Raw genomic sequence first — 13,630 nt, forward strand, 5'->3', positions numbered from 1 at the left:
GGTACGGGTTAATATCGTTGGTGGGATAGGGTATGGATAGGGCAGGTAGGGGTTAATATCGTTGGTGGGATAGGGGGTGATACTAAGCCCTCCAGGGATTGCTCGTTGTGCAGGGGGGTCTTCTTGAGCTGCCCTCACTGCCGCCCCGCCCACACTGTGAGGGACACGTGGGCCAGCGCAGCGAGATGATGTCACTGCACCAGCCCGCACAAGCGCATCGGGGCCGCGCCACTTGCTGACAGGTGGGAGAAGCCTTTGATCTCCCGCCTGTAGCACTTTGCATTCCGGGCAGCGCGATAGTAATCGCGCTTCCGGAATGCGCATAATAGAAGGAGGGAGGTTTCTCCCTTCCTTCTATCATGCATAATTATCTCCAGCAGCGCTGGAGATAAATAAAACAAAGGACTCAGATTCTGTTGAATCTGAGTTCTTTGTAGTCATCAGGGTGACCGGACCCTTGTCCGGTCATTCTGATGCAATCAGCCAGATTGCACCTGCACCTATATCGGGAACGGAGCCCCGCAAGATGGTGGCTGGAGGACTGCGGTCCGGCCACCACCAAGCCGGCTCCCCATAGAAGTGAATGGGAGCGCACCGCGCATGACCGGCCACCGCTCCCATTCACTTCTATTGGCTCGACGGAAATAGCTGAGCCACCGCTCGGTTATTTTCCTCGGCCCCATAGAAAATGAATGGAGGGCGGCTGCGCATGCGCCCTCCTTCACTTTCAGGCTCCGTTCTCTATACAGGTGCAGGTCCCAGCGGTGGGACCTATAAGACAATGGGGGCACATCCTTTCTGCAGTTATTTGTGGTAAAGCTCCAGTGATACTGATTGTTCTACATGGAAGATAAAGAAATGCGATGGAATTGGGAAATGTAATAAAAAGTCTGTGTCTCGCTGTGTTGTCCAGGCTGCCGGGCACTGACTATTCACAGGCGCGATCCCACTACTGATCGGCACGGGGGTTTTGACCTGCTCCGTTCCCGACCTGGGCCGATTCACCCCTCCTTAGGACAACCTGGTGGCTCAGAGCTCCCCCCGAGTCACCATATTGATACCGAACTTAGTGCGGACACCCGATCGACATAGCGCAGGGCAGAGCAGAACTCCCGGACTCAAGCGATCCGCCAGCCTCAGCCTCCCAAGTAGCTGGGATTACAGACGCACGCCACCGCGCCCGGCGAACACTGAGCCGTGTTATCATCTAGTAGAGGCTGGAGCAACTGTGACGTCACCGCTCTCTCCGGCGCCATCTAGTGTCTGCCGATGGGAATAGGTCTCTATCTCCGGCTGATCAGCAGTGACATCACCAGACCCTCCAGCGACATCTAGTGTCTATTCACGGAACATAGTTTGACATCTGAAAGCAGCAGTCACTTGTCAGCGCCATCTAGTGTCCACTCGAACCGAACTCCTAAGGCACTTACTGCAAGTTGAAGAACTGATCATCCAGCAGTCACACCGGCACAATACTGTCTGGACAAAAAGTACAACTCTCTGTCTTCATCAGCAAACACTGATAGGAAGATGACACACTGATGGTGAGAAGTACACAATGGCTTCCTGGGGTCTATATTTAGGCGTAGTGAAGCCGGACACTGACGCCACAGCTCTTGTGTGGGTGATGAAAGTTATAGAACATATATTACCAAATGATCCACTAACCCAGGATATTAATTAATTTATTCCAATAGCCTACTGGCTATAATTCCCGTTTCTGGTCCTATTAAAAAATAACTTTTATTTGTCTTTTAATAACTATATTCCAACACAGAAAAAACACACTTTTTAAAAGGTATATGGAGGACATGGACCTGTGGGCTACGAGGATTGTTATATTGTTCAAGGACTTGCTCTTTCCCCCATATGTATCGCACATAGGCTACTAGTATTCAGCCCATGTAATTGCGCTTGGGTATCTATAGGTGTCGCCTATTGTCAGGTCTTTGACCCGCAATACCGCACTTGCTGATTATTATGTTTTAGGCTTAGCCCATATGATATGTCCTATACTGCCTATTTACAGGCTGCTTGTCATATTAGCACTCTGGCCCTCAGGGGGATACGGCGTCTGCAGATCGCCGTTCCCTATCCATTCACAGCCCTACCAACTAATTAAAATTGTTAAAGACACAGCTCCCCCAACATGTTTCACCGCATAAGCGGCGTCTTCAGGGGAATGGAGCTACTATCAACACGAGCGTCTGCTAATTCCACCTCTTTATACTAGTAGGGTGGGTCACACTTAAGGATCGCCTATCGCATCGCAGCCTACTTGTTCCTTTTTCCTTTAGGTGGCTGTGCACCAATTGATCCTTTAGGTTGGACCCTCTTCTGTATGTTACACTTGGATTACTGGTGAGTATTGGTCTTAAGTCACTGTCTGATTGTATTATATACCAATATTTCTTTAGGATGTTCTGTATCTCTTTATTGTATCCATCGAAGGTACCTATACATCGAATGATATCATTCTTTTTCTGGGGGGAGGGTTTTAAGAGGTCTTCTCTATTTATAGTCCTGGCTCTATTATAAGCTTTTTTTAGGGGGGCAGATGGATATCCCCTCCTTTTAAACCTCTCATAGAGATGTTCACTCTCCCTCTCAAAGGTCCCCTCATCAGAGCAATTCCTACGGGCCCTTAAATATTGGCCCGTAGGTATTCCTCTCCTGAGGGGCTCCGGAACTCTAGCTGACAATATATCTATTTCCCCACGCATGCGCACAACCCATAGCAAGACAGAAATTGTTAAACACCGGACGCATGCGTGGAATATATTCTGGGAAATAGTCTATGCTGCCACGCATGCGTACCAACTCATAGTAATGGGAGAAAATCTAAAGACCGGACGCAAGCGCAGAATATATGTTGGAAAATAGTCTATGTCGGCACGCACGCGCATACTATTTACAGCGGCGGGAGAGAATGTTCAAACACTGGCCACAATAGACATCAGTCAACGCGAGGCTGTCAACGCGAGGCTGCGATGCGATAGGCGATCCTTAAGTGTGACCCACCCTACTAGTATAAAGAGGTGGAATTAGCAGACGCTCGTGTTGATAGTAGCTCCATTCCCCTGAAGACGCCGCTTATGCGGTGAAACATGTTGGGGGAGCTGTGTCTTTAACAATTTTAATTAGTTGGTAGGGCTGTGAATGGATAGGGAACGGCGATCTGCAGACGCCGTATCCCCCTGAGGGCCAGAGTGCTAATATGACAAGCAGCCTGTAAATAGGCAGTATAGGACATATCATATGGGCTAAGCCTAAAACATAATAATCAGCAAGTGCGGTATTGCGGGTCAAAGACCTGACAATAGGCGACACCTATAGATACCCAAGCGCAATTACATGGGCTGAATACTAGTAGCCTATGTGCGATACATATGGGGGAAAGAGCAAGTCCTTGAACAATATAACAATCCTCGTAGCCCACAGGTCCATGTCCTCCATATACCTTTTAAAAAGTGTGTTTTTTCTGTGTTGGAATATAGTTATTAAAAGACAAATAAAAGTTATTTTTTAATAGGACCAGAAACGGGAATTATAGCCAGTAGGCTATTGGAATAAATTAAGTTATAGAACAGACACCGCCAGCTTCAGGAAGGTTCAGCTGCACAGCACAGCGCTCACCACACGTCTGGCTATGTTCTCACTAGAAGCTGCAGGCGTTCTGACTTCACCGGACCCTCCAGCGCCATCTGGTGTCTGTAGGAGAACATAGTTCTATGGCTGGAGACATCAGTGGCTCCTGACCGCCACCTAGTGTCCCCTCCAGTGATTGTGTTTCTCTGGCGGTCGGACTGTTCTGAGGTGACCGGACCGTCCAGTATTATGTTGTATACATATAAATATTACCCCCATGAGGTAACCTGAGCCTGTAGTAATGTCCGCTCTGGGTGTGGACTGCAGTCTTTTGGATATATGAAAAGGCAGGGTGTAAGGAATCACCTGTGACTATATTTTACCAGACAATTGCTAGTCAGACAACTCCCTACAAGTTCTATGACCGCTCCTGGACACCGACCACCCTGAGCTTATACCTAAGGGAATAGTGGTCAGACTTCTGCTCAGACTTTCCTCACACAGGAGCTGTGACGTCACTGCCCAGCTCCACTTCCCATTGGACGGCTGACCTGAGGGATCGGTGACATATTTATTTCCCATAAACCTGCCTTCCTCCGGGGAGCAGACATTTTACCTTGTTCTAAACACTATGGTGTCTGTATGACCCGTGCACGGACGTCACTGCAGTCCACACCCAGAGCGGACATTACTACAGGCTCAGGGTACCTCATGGGAGTAATATTTATATGTATACAACATAATACTGGACGGTCCGGTCACCTCAGAACAGTCCGACCGCCAGAGAAACACAATCACTGGAGGGGACACTAGGTGGCGGTCAGGAGCCACTGATGTCTCCAGCCATAGAACTGAGTTCTCCTACAGACACTAGGTGGCGGTCAAGAGTCACTGATGTCTCCAGCCATAACTGTGTCTCCTACAGAGAAGATTCAGGGACTTCTGAACTTACTAACAGACACCAGATGGCGCTGGAGGGTCCGGTGAAGTCAGAACGCCTGCGGCTTCTAGTGAGAACATAGCCAGACGTGTGGTGAGCGCTGTGCTGTGCAGCTGAACCTTCCTGAAGCTGGCGGTGTCTGTTCTATAACTTTCATCACCCACACAAGAGCTGTGGTGTCAGTGCCCGGCTTCACTACGCCTTAATATAGACCCCAGGAAGCCATTGTGTACTTCTCACCATCAGTGTGTCATCTTCCTATCAGTGTTTGCTGATGAAGACAGAGAGTTGTACTTTTTGTCCAGACAGTATTGTGCCGGTGTGACTGCTGGACGGTCAGTTCTTCAACTTGCAGTAAGTGCCATACGAGTTCAGTTCGAGTGGACACTAGATGGCGCTGACAAGTGACTGCTAATTTCAGATGTAAAACTATGTTCCGTGAATAGACACTAGATGTCGCTGGAGGGTCTGGTGATGTCACTGCTGATCAGCCGGAGATAGAGACCTACTACCATCGGCAGACACTAGATGGCGCCGGAGAGAGCGGTGACGTCACAGTTGCTCCAGCCTCTACTAGATGATAACACGGCTCAGAGTTTGCCGGGCGCGGTGGCGTGCGTCTGTAATCCCAGCTACTTGGGAGGCTGAGGCTGGCGGATCGCTTGAGTCCGGGAGTTCTGCTCTGCCCTGCGCTATGTCGATCGGGTGTCCGCACTAAGTTCGGTATCAATATGGTGACTCGGGGGGAGCTCTGAGCCACCAGGTTGTCCTAAGGAGGGGTGAATCGGCCCAGGTCGGGAACGGAGCAGGTCAAAACCCCCGTGCCGATCAGTAGTGGGATCGCGCCTGTGAATAGTCAGTGCCCGGCAGCCTGGACAACACAGCGAGACACAGACTTTTTATCACATTTCCCAATTCCATCGCATTTCTTTATCTTCCATGTAGAACAATCAGTATCACTGGAGCTTTACCACAAATAACTGCAGAAAGACTTTGTCTCATCACAGACGATGGTGATATATCGCTAGGATGTGCCCCCATTGTCTTATAGGTCCCACCGCTGGGACCTGCACCTGTATGGAGAACAGAGCCTGAAAGTGACGGAGGGCGCACTGCGCATGCGCAGCCGCCCTCCATTAATTTTCTATGGGGCCGGGGAAAATAGCCGAGCACTGGCTCAGCTATTTCCGTCGAGCCCATAGAAGTGAATGGGAGCGGTGGCCGGTCATGCGCGGTGCGCTCCCATTCACTTCTATGGGGAGCCGGCTTGGTGGTGGCCGGACCGCAGTCCTCCAGCCACCATCTTGTGGGGCTCCGTTCCCGATATAGGTGCGGGTCCCAGCGGTGAGACCCCCACCTATAAGACAATGGGGAGCGTATCCTAGCGATATGCCCCCATTGTCTATGATGAGACAACCCCTTTAATATTAAAGTTCAGTTCATATTGAATATTATTTCTACCTTATTATTTCCTGATACGCGGCTTTTCCGCGCCTGTGACTTATTTCTTCTATGATGGTAACGTATGCTGTATGATACTGACCTCTAGCCATGATAAGTAATGAGCTGTACCAACCAATCAGATCGCTGCTTTCATTTTCCAAATGGTCTCTGAGAAATGAGAGGTGCGATCTGATTGGTTGCTATGGACAACTCCCCCACTTTTCCTGTGTAACGGCTTTCATTCCTTCCCTCCATTATCTACCTGATGGAGGTTTTCCTTAAAGGGCTTGTCCAGAGCGAACATTTATAGCCTGTCCACAGCATAGGTGATAAACGTATGATCAGTGGGGGTCTGACGGCTGGGGCCCCTGTGATCACTAGAACGGGGCCCTCAGTCCTCTATTCCACAGTGATGGCGGTCACACATGGGTCTTGTCACTTCATTCCATGTTTATGGGATTGATGGAGACGGCAGAGAGCTGTACTCAGGGACAACCCCTTTAATGAAGCTCTCTGATGTACGCCATGTGTGTAGATACAGTGTATCAGATAGTTACAAACATGAAAGGAGAGTCGCTGCGCTCGCCCATGTATTCCCTACGGATACGCCTGGATCTGGCATCTCAATAATGTCCAAAATACAACAAGAAATCCAGCTTCCCATAAAAGCGTCGCTGACCTTTATTCTTCAAATAAGTAAATTCCAGAAGTGACACAATGCAGACAGATTGCACTAATATCTACGCGTTTCAGATATCAAGCAAATATATGACCATTACTCACACGTAAGGATCATATATTTGCTTGATATCCGAAACGCCAGCATAATATTGAGTAGGCCTCCTTTGTGCTAAAGCAGCCATCGAGACATGAACCCACACAAACTCTGAAGGTGTCTTGTGATATCTACTATTAAGATGCTTGCAGCAGATCCTTTAAAGGGTTTTTCGGAGATTTGGATATTGATGGCCTGTCCTCAGTATCTAATCGGTGAGGGTCTGACTCCTGGTACCAGTGGTGTACATAGAGTAGTAAGGGCCCCATAGCTAGGATCAAACCAGGACAGAAGAGTTTCCGCCTAAACAACTTTCACTGACCCTTGGGCCATTTTTTCCACTGCCTTATTTGCTAAAAGTTGTTCCTTTAGAGCAGGGATGGCCTGACCAGTTTTCAACCCCAGTAGAAGAGGGGATGATCCCAACTTGGCCCCCTCTTGCCCTGGGCCCCATAGCAGTCACATGGTATTGCCACTATGGTAATTACGCCCCTGCCTGGTACCCTCACTGTTGAAGGAAGTGTTATATTTAAATATATATGTATATATGCCCTGACATATATACATGTATATTGGCCCTTGACTGTGGGCCCGTCCAGGTGGGACCAGGGGATATACATGGAAATGTATGTAGGCCTCCTTGACAGGCATACATCTCTATGTATATATATATATATATATATGTATGGATGGGCTTATTGTCACGTGTGGGTGTATGCATATTTGTGGATGTGCCCCAAACATCCATGATTGTGCATATACTTATAATATAACTGTATATATGTATATATATGTGTATGGATGTGCCCCAAGCATCCATACACATATAGTATAGGAACCAGACGTGCCGCCCCCCCCCTCATGCATCCCTGCAGGGGATGAGAAGGTCTCCAGATGGCTGGACAATTATGTCCAGCCTCTGGTGACCTCAAAAGGCATGGGATCAATAGAGATCCGATGCCTTTTGGTATTTAACTATCCCCAACCGTTGGGGATAGTTAACATAACAGAGAGAGGAACAAACGTCCCTCCCTCTGTTATCTGCACACCTCCGGCGCGATAATTATCGCACCGCATGGTATGCAGATGCGCTACAGGCGGAGGATCAAAGGAACCCTCCGCCTGGAAGCGCGCTCCGGGATGCGCGGGCCGGCGCGGTGACGTCATATCACCGCGCCGGCCCACGTGTTCTGGCCGGCGGCGCGCACGTGCACGTCCGGACGTGCTGCCTCGGGAGCGAGCGCCGCCAAACTTAAATAGTCAGGCGGCGCTACGCTGAGGCGCTTCTGTACAGAGCCCCAGCCGGAGAGGATCATCCCTGGACGAACGAGCAACCCCTGGACAACGAGCATTATACCTAAGTACCCCTCTGATACCCCCCTATTACTATATACCCCATTACTCCTTATATACCCCACTACGCTCACCCTCACTGTATACCCCATTACTCTCACTCCCTATATACCCCACTATATACCCCACTACTCTCACTCCCTATATACCCCACTATATACCCCACTACTCTCACTCCCTATATACCCCACTACTCTATATACCCCACTACTCTCACTCCCTATATACCCCACTATATACCCCCCTACTATATACCCCACTACTCTCACTCACTATAACCCTACCCTATATACCCCTGGTATATACCCCTGGTAACCTTACCCTATATACCCCTGGTAACCCTAACCCTACCCTATATACCCCTGGTAACCCTACCCTATATACCCCTGGTACCCTACCCTATATACCCCTGGTAACCCTAACCTATATACCCCTGGTACCCTACCCCTTATTACCCCTGATAATCCAACACCCCTAGTAATCCCTTCCCTGATTTACCCTAATCACCTCCCGCGGTATATTTATGCTTTATGGTTGGCTTACACTCTAGTAAGACCACCGTCAACCTTCGTCTACCCCATAGGGATAGTTTATAGTACTAGGTGGGTGGGCTGTTAATATTGAATGTGTGTATCGTATAGTTAGTTTGTGGGTGGAATTGGGACTGTGTAGTGTAGTTGAGTACTGTATATCTAGTGCTGTATTGTAAATGTATTGCGTAGTGTATTGTTAATAAATACTGTTATATTTGTATCCGTCGGTAACGTGTAGTTATTGGCGATAGTTAGTTAGTAAGGCGCATGCAGCTAGTGTAGCGATCAGTGTAAGGCATAGTGAAGGTATTGTTATTATTATATAAAGGTATAAATAGGCGGAGTTATCAATAGACGGCTCCTCCTATTTATGAATATTAAGTATCAATATTTGCATAAATATTGGTGAGTAATATTCCCCCTTTTACATTGGCGAGCCAGGCCCACTGCTAAGAATTTGTTTTCTGTGTTTGGTTTTGGCGAAAAGAATCGCTTACGCTGTGAACTAGTCAGGCGGGAGGGACGCGGTCAGTGGATTCTGAGCGTCCATTGCCTGATAGTTCGTATAGGTAAAGCGGTTTGTTCAATCAGAACCAGACACAGAGCAATCTCTACAGCAGAGAATCTAAAATCTTTTCTGATTTTTCTGTATTAATATTTTCTGATTCCCTTACACGCCCACTGGAGAGAAGTCATCACCTACACCACTGAAGAGAGAACCGTCGTCATTGAAGTCGAACATAAGTCGTCTGGCTGGTCGGGAGAAGGCGTTCCGAATATTGAAGGACCTCCTCCACGCAGCAACACAGCACAACAAACGACACCAATGAAGATGGCCTCTCGTCAAAAAGTAAGTATGAACTTCGCCACACTGCAACACCTCAGCAAACATAGCACATACAACCCCATCATTCCCACCACCTACAAATCCACTGAGCTGCTATGGTCCACTTTATTGGACCAGGCATACGCTCATGACAAACTCTGCATTAATCGCAGCATGTTTAAAAAAACCAAAAAACGGCTCCAAATGTTAGCCAAATTGGTTCACACCTTTGAGGATATCATTTGGAAGCCGGAACATCTGGAAACACTTAACAGCACGGCAAAGGCAGAGGAAGTTTCCAACACTGCAAACTTCCACTGCAATTGTTGTGTTGAGAACATTAAACAGTTACACACATTACAAACACAACTACAAGAGAAATCCCAGTGTACGGTCGAGAGGGGCAGGGAAATTTGCGTGTTAGAGTCTAGACTCTCGGACAAGGAGAGTTTCTACTCTGACATGGATAAGGAACTGCTCAGACTGTACACTGAGATAAACCAGTTCAGGAACAATACGGTATCTATGGATAACATGATTGTTCAACTTCGAGAGGACCTGGCTGCAAAAACGCAAACCATTGCGGATTTGCAGCAGGTCATCTCGAATCTGTCACGGCCTGGTGCTAACAGTATGGTGCCCACGAAACAGGTTTGTGTTTCGGAAACGGCACAGGGGGAGATAGCGGCGACAGCGCCAAGATCTTCCACGGATCAAACATCCGATACAGTAGACACTAGGGGACAGGTGGAACGGACGCTACAATTCACCCACACACCCAGGGAGAATAGTAGCAACCGATCCCAGGAACAGGGCAACGATTGGAGAGAGGAAAGTGGTTGGCCATTTACCACTTCCAATCCGCCAACGCGTCCGGAAAGACAGGAAGATTTTTATCCTAACCATTCCAGTATGGAAAGGATAAACTTCCTGTTACGGATCTGCAAGGAGATCCCAAAATACGATCCCAGTGTAGATCCGTTTACTTCATGTGATATCTTCGAGGGTCACTGTAACAAGTATTCAGTGGCTCACGAATATCGCATGGAGTTATTCAAGTTATGGTTACCTACACACCTAAACCAAAGGTATGAGGTAACGGGGAGGACGCAACCCATGAATGGACAGTTTTATGACAAGGAGGAACGTCTCTCCATACTCATGAGACTGGCAACGGGCCATTGGGACGTCACTCCGGATATCCTGTCCAAGTTCAAACCCACTATACATGACGAACCTCTGTCTATGTGTAGTCGGTTTGAAGCAATGTACAGAAGGGTTACGAAAGATCACGGTATTGGAATTCCACAGGGTATGATACGTATGTTTGTGGAAAAATTTCCATACCTTGACACTGCAATCCGGTTGAGTGCAGCTAGGGAGCCATCCCTCACGGATGCTGCTATGATTATTGAGCAGTGCAGACAGGATACACTGCTCAATAAGAAATCCGTCAAAGTGACGGAGCGTGCGCCTGTACACGATACATCTCAAGATGAACGGGTACAGCACACAAAAGGGAACTCGGCTATTCGCCCCACAGCCCCGCCATTGGAAAGGATGGGAGGCATTCGATGCTTCCTATGTTTACAATACGGGCACATAAAGAGGAATTGTCCACAATGGTCACGTAACAACCGGACAAATCCTGAGAGAACAGGCAATAATAACGGTTTCAAGATGAAACCTAATTATGCCAAACCAGTGGGGGAATATCTGGGACATTCACAGGTCCAGACACCAAAACGTGTGGCTGTTGTGAATGACCCAGCGCGTTCGGTAATGAGTGTGGAATCCCTGGAATCCACACGAAGGGTTCATAGCAAGAACCCACAAGTGGCAGTATGTACCTCACAGGTACCTACTGGGAGTCTGGTAGAAATTGATTGAAGATCAGGGATCCCTAAAGATCTGGCGCCAGTATGTCCCATCATACTGGATTCTTCAGGGAGACCCCACATAAAGGCCAAAATCAAAAATCAGGACGCCGAAATCATGCTTGACACTGGTGCGGAAATTTCCATTACCAATGTCAAACATGATTTACATCCCAACAGCCCTCAGTGTGTGGTGATCGGATTTGATCACCAACAAGGGGGGGTGAGGGCCCACAGAATAGAAGAAGTAATTGTCCAGATTACCAGTCACACGACCCTTAGGATCCCCATGTGGTATTACCCCGGTTCTGACAACATTATTGGAACCGACGTAATGACACAAAATGGGTGGATCTTAGATCTGGCAAATAGTATTGTATGGAAGGGTCCCAGACAATCCAAGGTGTTTGTCATCCAACGCCAGTTTCTGGGACCACCATTGCCAACAATAGATGACTCTACTGAAGTACTTGAACACAAATGGCCTGATATCTCACATAATCCAGACCTTGAGGCTATTGTGTATGAGTACCCCGATCTGTGGGCCCAGGGAAAAAACGATTGTGGCAGACTGATTGGTGTTCAGGTGGACATACAGGGTCCCGACCCTCCACCTCAACGCCAATACCGCTTTCCGCCAGAAGCCACCCATTCAATTTTGGACACCGTCCAAGAATTAAAAACTAGGGGGGTGGTCATAGAGGGCAATTCTAAATGCAACAATGCCCTCTGGCCAGTAAAGAAAAAGGACACCAATGCATGGAGGCTCACCATAGACCTCCGGGTCCTCAACAAATACACCCCAATGTCCGCTCCAGTGGTGGCACAGACTCCTGACATCATGGCCAGAATAAGCGGCAAAAGTCGCATATTCTCAACCATAGATGTTGCCAATGGGTTCTTCTCAATTGAACTCACTGAAAACTGTAGGTACAAATTTGCCTTTACAGTAGGGGACAAACAGTACATGTTCGGTGTACTCCCCCAGGGGTTCCACAGTAGTCCCACGTATTTCCACCAGGCATTGGCGGCCGTTCTGAGTGTATTCTCACGGCCGGAATGCCTTCTGCAATACGTGGATGACCTGCTCTTACACACAGAAACCATAGAAGAACACTTGGTTCTGTTAAAAGAACTATTGGGACTCCTGGCCAAGTCAGGACTCAAGCTGAGTCCCCACAAGGCAAATTTGGCCAGAACAGAGGTAACTTTCCTTGGAGTCCAAATTTCTTTTGGAGCCAAAGGAATCGTGGCAGCCAGAGTGGAAGCCATGGTAAAGTTACCTAGACCGGGCACTCTACAAGATTTGAGAAAATTCCTGGGAGTTGCTAATTTTATGAGGGAGTTCATAGAGGATTTTGCTGCCAAAGCAAAACCCCTCTATGAACTCCTCAGAGGAGAAGACCCCTCAATCAAAGGTTGGTCTGATGCACAGGAAGGGGCCTTTTCTACTTTGAAAAGGGACCTCTCCTCTGCCCCTGTATTGGCCACTCCCCATCCTGAAGGGGAAATAGCCATACAGGCGCATGCAGGGACGGAGTCTATCTCAGCGGTCCTCCTACAGCAGATAGGGTATGACACTAGACCGCTGGGATACTTCTCCAGGTTACTTTCGCCTGTTGAACGAGGGTTCGATGAGTGTGCCAAACAACTGGCAGCCATACACTATGCCGTCAAAACCACTGAGCATATTGTAGGCTTCAGGCCCCTCACTTTACAGACTCCACACTCTCCATTGGCCCTCTTGCTCCGTGATACACTCCCTGGAGTCTCCCAACAGAGATTCGGGAGGTGGATTATGGATCTCAGTGGCCGGAGTCTGCAGGTGAACCACAAAGCCAAGTATGTTCTGTCCCAGTTATTGAACCTAACTGGCACCGAACATGACTGTGGCCAACCAGCGCATATCAACGCGCCACAAATTTTCAGGACCGATAAACATCCAGAAGACAGAGTCATCTTTGTGGATGGCTCTCGATTTTTCATGGATGGGACCTATGTCACAGGTTTTGCTGTGCTGGATGAGACCACAGGTACCCAGAATCTGGTCAAGTTACCAGGTCACATGTCGGCACAGCGGGCGGAACTGGAGGCGGTCAAGGAAGCCTTGCTTCTTCAACCCCCAGGGAAACGAACTATATATAGCGACAGTTCATATGTAGTTCGTTCTCTCACCCTGCACCTGGACACATGGAAAAGACGAGGATTTGTGGATAGCCAAAACAAACCTCTGGCTCATTTGTCGGTCCTGAAAGAACTTTGGGAATGGGGCATGGCACACACGGCGGAAGCAGC

The sequence above is a fragment of the Bufo bufo genome, chromosome 11, assembly GCF_905171765.1.
Source record: "Bufo bufo chromosome 11, aBufBuf1.1, whole genome shotgun sequence".
NCBI lineage: Eukaryota > Metazoa > Chordata > Amphibia > Anura > Bufonidae > Bufo > Bufo bufo.